Source organism: Lepisosteus oculatus, chromosome 11 (assembly GCF_040954835.1).
Source record: "Lepisosteus oculatus isolate fLepOcu1 chromosome 11, fLepOcu1.hap2, whole genome shotgun sequence".
Taxonomy (NCBI): Eukaryota; Metazoa; Chordata; class Actinopteri; order Semionotiformes; family Lepisosteidae; genus Lepisosteus; species Lepisosteus oculatus.
The window spans coordinates 40,531,282-40,538,523 of NC_090706.1; positions in this window are offsets into that span (position 1 = coordinate 40,531,282).

The following is a 7,242-nucleotide window of genomic DNA, read 5'->3' on the forward strand; positions in this document are numbered from 1 at the left end:
TCGATCTGTGAAACACCTTTTGCTGGGCAGGTGTACAAAAGTTGTCATTACCCTGGCCGTGCTGCTGGGATTTAACACTCTACACACCGGATAAGACCAGATGCACAGTGTGAGTGGGAGGCTGTTGCTTTGAAATGAAAAGGTATCTGCTGAGGCTTTCCGAAGGCTGAATGACCCTGGATCATTCTAAGCCATTGTGGTTATGAATTTAAAAACGATGGTGCACACAGCCATGCCTGTTCAAAGCCTAGTTTTTCTATTCTTGGACAATGGCTTTAAAAAGTGAGGGTCTAAGTTACAGTTTACAATGGGATGAATAATCAGAGTCATTGTGATGTTAAGTGCTGTGCATGAAGATTCTTGCCGGTTGATTTACAAAGTCAATTTTGTCATGCATGCATTTCTAATTCATGCCCAAGCAGATGAGAGAATTTCAATTTTAGAATATAACAGGTGTGTTATACCACCCTCTAAACAATGAGCATACAATTGCAACAGGCAGGTCAAAGTCAAAACTGCTATACTGTAATCATCACATCGAGGTGCTATAATAATGTCAGAGCACCAATCTTCAATACATGTCTAAGCAATAAAGCCCTTTGACTGAAGTCCAGCATCACAATGATGCCAAAATACAAGTGAGTCTATGCAGATTGATGCAATCAGCCACTTGTACTCTTATTCTCTAATGAATACTATTAAAGGCCTATTTCGAAAAGCCCAGACACATTACCAGAAAAGATCTGTGTGGACACAGAGATAACGTGAAAATGCTTGAAAATACATACCTGCAAGTACAATATGGAACAAAAACAGCACTAGCCTGGTAGGTTGGTCTTGTGTGCAGTGCATAACCTGACACAGAAACGTAAAGCAGATGTGTACAGATGGGGTTTCTCTGCTTAATATGTTGAATCTGTGCAGTGCTTTCACCTGCCAGAGTGTGTATCTTGTATTGACCTCATCCTTCACCTTTGGGCTCATGGATGACAATGAGGGGCAGACAATGGATTATGAATTATGATGTTAAATCTGGATAAATGTGAGCTACTGTAAGTGTAAGCTTCATATAAAGTAAGCAGGGGAACTAAAGGTTAAACATACTTTTAATCATAATCCTTGTAGATAGCTGCAGGTATATGTTTTGAATACATTAGTGACAGCATTCTGACAGAAGAATGAAGGACTTTGTATTGCACTAAGTGCATCTGTAATGTTACTGGAAATTATGGCAGGGAATTCTTTGCCAAATCCTGCTAAGCTTGCTTCATCTGTTTTCATTTACTCAGTTATCATATTGCAGGATTTATCATATACGCTTCAGAGGGAACAAGTAAAATGGTTCTATATTTTTAGAAGATTGGTGACAAATGAGTACACCCTCATAAATACCATCATTTTTTTATATATCACAAACCTCATGCACAACCCTTATGTCCTCCAGACTGTTAAAATATTACTGCTGCTGGGTGCAATACAGTATAAATTCATTGAACACATCCAAAGAGTGTGTCAACTATCAATTCGTATCTTCATAATGGATTTTGAAAAGAAAGAAAAGCATATATAGCAGTATGTATATGTTGCTTAAGTTAATGACATTGATAAATAGAGGGGAAAAAAGGGGACAGATTCTTACGGCTCTTTGGAGAACTCTGGACGATGACACCATGCGAATCAGTAACCACATATGACAGCTCAGAGTGCAACGCTTCTGGTTTGTGATTTAAAACTCCCCAGGCAATCAAATCAAGTCAACTTTACTTACCATATATTTCCTAATGCAGCTGTACAGTGTGTGCCCTTGAGTTGTGTTTAACTGAATCACCCACTAAAACTGTGCCTGCGTTTTCGACTCCTTAGTACAAAAAGGGAGGGCTGCATTCACCCAAAGTATCAGAAAGAGGATGATCTAGGAAACATCGTGTTAATGAGCTGTCGGGAGAGATATCTCCCTTCATTGTCTTCTTGTTGAGATGAATTGAGATGAATTCATTCGCAGTGCAGTACTGTATGTTCCTTCTCCCTCTAAAGCAGGGGTGACCCATCCTGGTGCCGGAGGGCTGGCCAGGATGTCGGCAGGTTTTCTTGGTCTCTCTATAGCAGCAGCTGAAGCTGTAAGAGCTGGGAAAAGCAGGTGAACTGGTCCAGTTGATTTCGGTTCAGCTGAGCTAGAATTCAATGCAGAAACAACAACCCTCCAGGACCAAGACTGGGCACCTCTGCTCTAGAGTATATAATGTATATGTATAGTTCTGCAAATGAACCAATCATTCACATGTTCTACCGTATGATACTATATGTGTGCAGAATGTCTTTGACCAGGGGTTTCTGATAGGCTTTGTGCCAGCTGAACTCTCAGTTGCATAGCTGAATCATAACTAGACCTAATAACAGGATTAATTGGAAAATTCTGCTTGTTTTCTACTGAGTACTAACCTCAGTGTCCATTGCAACTATCCAAAAGAATAGCCACTGAGCTGAAAGATGCAACTGTTTTTCTTCAAAGAGGCTGCTCGATTGTAGCCACTAACCTTCACTTTCACCTGCTCCCCTGTGTGCTTTTCAAAATGATGAGCAGCAACAGGAGAGTCAAGACACATGTATCAGTGCAAAATTAGATGTATTGTAACACAGAGAAAGAAAGTACTGATGTGCTGTCCCTTTAAATATACAGTACCGGTATACTGTATATTTAAAACTGGTCAATGAGCTCAGCTGCAACACATACAGTATATCTCTGACCTCATCCAAGGACTTGTTAAGCTTCAGTGTTTCAGCAATGTATAACCTCCCTATATAATGTACTGTATAGTCCAGAGATTGGGTTCTGTTGTGTTTTTGGTGATGGTCTACTTTCATTTGAAAGTCAGTTTGAGTCAGTTTAGCTTTCAATGAGTTTTATTTGTAAAATTATTTTAAAAACATCATGCTTTGAAGCTTTTTGGTGTTGTGGGCAAAATATGACTTGTAGGAATAGGAGTCTATTTTTTGCTATCTGTGTTTGCAGGATCTCCTTTGTCTACAGGACATTGACTTTAGGCATTGGGAATGCAACACAAAAAAATAGATAACAGTTTCAAAAGCCATATGTATACTGCATATATATTTTTTACTTTACTTTACTAAACTCCCCCTAGGATCACTTATATAATTGCTCTGCCACCCCATCACATGCAGAGAAAATTGCTGGACTTTCACAAAAACTGAAGAAACAGTATCAGGAACTGCAGGAGCCCCATCCCACCTACACAGAAGAAAGCATGGCAAGTCAGACAGCCTTTCTGTTAAGTCACTGAGATCTGTAACGGTGCATGTAGGCAACCACGGTTGCTGTGTGGTTAATTCAAGCATGCTTGTGACATTTGCATTTAAATACAGCAGGTTTAGAATGATTCTAAATTAAACCACTAAAAAGAGCTGAAAGTGATGTGTAATTTAGATCAGAGTAACAGTTTAACTGGGGCTGCATGAGACCTCAGTAAAGTACCAAGACAATGGTCTGACTCAGTGGTGCATTGAAAAAAAGAACCTAATGTGATTTAAGAAGGAGAGGTTGCAGCGTAGAGCTAACAACATGTCTAAGGGAAAAAAGAAATTCTTGGGCCCACTTTAACTTGAACATCTTTTTCCATAATGACTGAGGGTCTCTCTACAGTATATTCCTATTCAGGAAGCAGCACTCACGATCTATTAGGCTCAGATCACAGTTAAGGTGAGTTCTAGAAAACACAGCATTAAAATGATCCCCCACCCTTCAAAAAAGCTGCCAGTTGCTATAGGATGGAGTTTCTGTTGGAGAACATTTTGTTTTCCAGGGCACAGCAGGCTAGCCTCAGAAGTGCATGCTGCTTTGTCACAGAGGAATTCCTGGTGCAGAGGAACTGCTGGTGTAGAAAGTGAAAGGTGAACATGGCAGAGACCAGTGGTTCGGAGGTTTGCAGGGCTTTCTGTATGCTGAGCACCCAATTACTTAATTGAAGTTGCCATTTAGTGTGGAATTTAATCTTTGTCCTCAGGTCTTCTGTCCCTGGAATTGATTTCATCCTGCCTATGAAACCTGAAAGACTACGGTGCCTGAGGACATTTGCTATGCACCACTGGTGAACAGCATGGCAGAAGGCAAGGACATTTTCATTTCCCAAATAACCACAGTTGTGTCCAAGCTGAAATCATTGTATTTGCATGACAGCAGTTTAGCGCACCACAGATCTGGGTAGCAGTGATCCTTGAGACAGCTTCTGAAAGCCCGGCCTTACCTTTCCTCATTTGTTCTGGAGACTGATATTTGTTTGACTAGCACTCTTCAATATGCCTGCCCATTTATCAAATGTCAGTGTCACTTATGTCTCAATATCCCTGGCAGGTGCACTGAGTTATATAAAGGTCACCTGCCAGGGAAGACAACACTTATTTCGCTCAAATTGGTACATTATAAAACTGTCATGTAAATTTGATTGGTCAAATGTAATTTCATTTTCTGGTGATAAGCCCTGCAGAGAACTTATGATGTTACAGGAGGGGCCACAGATTTCTATCCACAGCATTTACTGGAATTTACGAGAATACATACAGAAGAGACAAACGAAATGTGCGCATATAAACATGAAAATGTAAGTGTGGTGGCACCAGACAAGACTTAAAAGGTATGTTGGGTTTTTTTCCATGAGTCTTTTTTAGTGATAAAATATTTTTTTCTTAATCTACAAGATGGAGTAATCCGGGCTGGTCGTGTGTGTAAAATGACCTGTTGGTATTGAAAAGTTAAAGGTTTTGTCAACAGCAAGAAAGCCATATGAATTCTGACTGAATACCACAGTACTATGACTCATTATGAATGTCTTCCTTCCTATGAGCACCGAAGGCAATCTTATAAATTATGTTAATCTTCATAAATTATTAATCATCAGATAATTGCTAACAGCTTTATTCACGTATTTAAAGCTTTATTAACAAAAAATTAATAAAGTGTTTGAATTTGATTTTTTAATGATTCTATAGGCACACTTTACTTTCCGACTCACCAAACATTCTGTATTTTCCTATCCCAGTTTAAAGGTGCACAGGTCACATGTGTCAGGCAGGAGAGGCGAAGGAGGTGTACTGTATCACATGTTCTGATAAGAGCACCATGCCTGATTCTTCTCATTTCACAAGCCCACAGCGAAAACAGCGTTCAGATGTCAGGAGGAAGACTAATTCAGCTTCTTCTGAGGCGCTGAGTCAACCACAAGAGTCGTTGAGGAGTAGTAAACCATGGCATTTTTGTCCACTTTGTCATATGCCTTTTCTCCTGCCACTGGGCCAGCAGTACCACACCCCCAGTAGTGCCACACCCCCTGTGCCAGTAATATCACACCCCTTGAGTCAGTAGTACCACACCCCCAGTAGTGCCACACCCCCTGGACCAGTAGTACCACACCCCCAGTAGTGCCACACCCCCTGGGCCAGTAGTACCACACCCCCAGTAGTGCCACACCCCCTGGGCCATTAATACCACACCCCTTGAGTCAGTAACACCACACCCCCTGAGACAGTAACATCACATCCCCCGGGCCTGTTGTATCATGACCCCTGGGTTAATAGTACCACACCCTCAGGAGTACTACCATTCCCCTCAGGAGTCTCTTGTCACAGTTGTCCATTGATTGAAAGAGGAACTTCACTCAGATTGGTCAAATACAATGCACAGCTGTGCAAATGGGTACAAGTGTTAGCTGCTTTGGATAAAAATTAGAAAAACACAAATGCAGCTGAAATAACACAAGCTGACATGATACTCATCTAACAGCAAATTTGCAGACAAAATCTGAAGTATACCAGGTTAAATATTAAATTACTGGGATAGCGACTTGGATAACTGGTCAGCTGGTGGTCTGTGAAGTTTCAACTGAATCACTGCATGTTTTGGAAAGGAAGAATACAATACGTGTCACTGCACCGTTCTGTTGCTACTAAAATACTATATTGTCTGGGAAAAGTGTGAGCACTGCTGATTGATACCCCATACTGCTTTCTAACAAGTCCCTATGCTTACACACTAATGGATATTAATTACACCTGAATCAAAAACACATTTACCTTCTACCCTTGTTAATTAACTGGAATCCAAGAGCTGCAAAGAAACCCAGGGGACAGCTTTGAAAATCTGGCTTTTGGGTTTTATACAAGGTCCTAACTCACAAACGTCTGACCACTGTTGCTGCAGTTATGTGCTTGCATTCCGGTCTATGCTGACTGTACACACGTAGGCTGCAGACAATATTCTAGGACATACCTCAGCGGCAAAGCAATTGAGTGCATTGAGTCCTCTGAAAGAGGGCTGGAAGCTAATGCAACAGCCATGGTCGGGTGTTTCCTTCTTAATCAGACTTAAACTTTATAAACCTCTCTCATATGTACAACAGAAATGCATGTGACAGCAGCGCTTTTCTGGATGAGATGATCCAAATCCCTTTGGCCAGGTGGGCGAGCAGAGTCAGGGTGTAGACCGGCAATGTGCAGCATCTACTGTAGCTGAAGCTCTGTAGAAGAGGTGCAGGGCCAGAGATGTACTCTAAATAATGCACGGTGTTAATCAACACTGTATGACTTATAGCCGTAGCAATCGCATTTAACAAAATACCTTTTTTAAAAAAAACTATGCCCATACGTATCCAGTAGATCAGAAGGTTTTCATGAGGGGCGGAAAACCGCAAGGAGAAAAAAAGCTGATTATTCTAAGTCTGCCATGTGGGTGAGTGCTGATAAGGACCGGGCTTTAGACTTCATTGGTCACAGGGAGACTAGTGAGTGCTTGTCCCCTGTCAGGCTCCCAGCAGGACTTATTCTTGGAGAAATCGGAACACGCTGGCAGAGGTAAGGGAGTAAACTGCTGGGCAGAGTGTTTATTAACATGCCTCCTGTGGCTAGCTGAATATCCATTATTCTGGTGTACCCCTCCAGGCATCCCAGTTTCTCACACAGGGGCGCCCACTGACAGGCAGAGTCAGAAATCGCATTAACCTTTAAATGCTGAAATCAATGCGCTGTTGTTAATTTGTGCTAATTCGTTTCCAATTAGTTTTTCTACAAGGCTGGCTTCATCTTCCAAGATTTTTCTCTCTCCATTAGTTGCACTGAAAGTCGTTCAGTTGCCGAGGAAGCAGGAAGCAGGGCTTTTATGAATCCCTTGCACAATTACATATTCATATTTCTGCCTTCTTTTACAATTCAGTTTTTAAGTCTCTGCCGCGCAGTGCT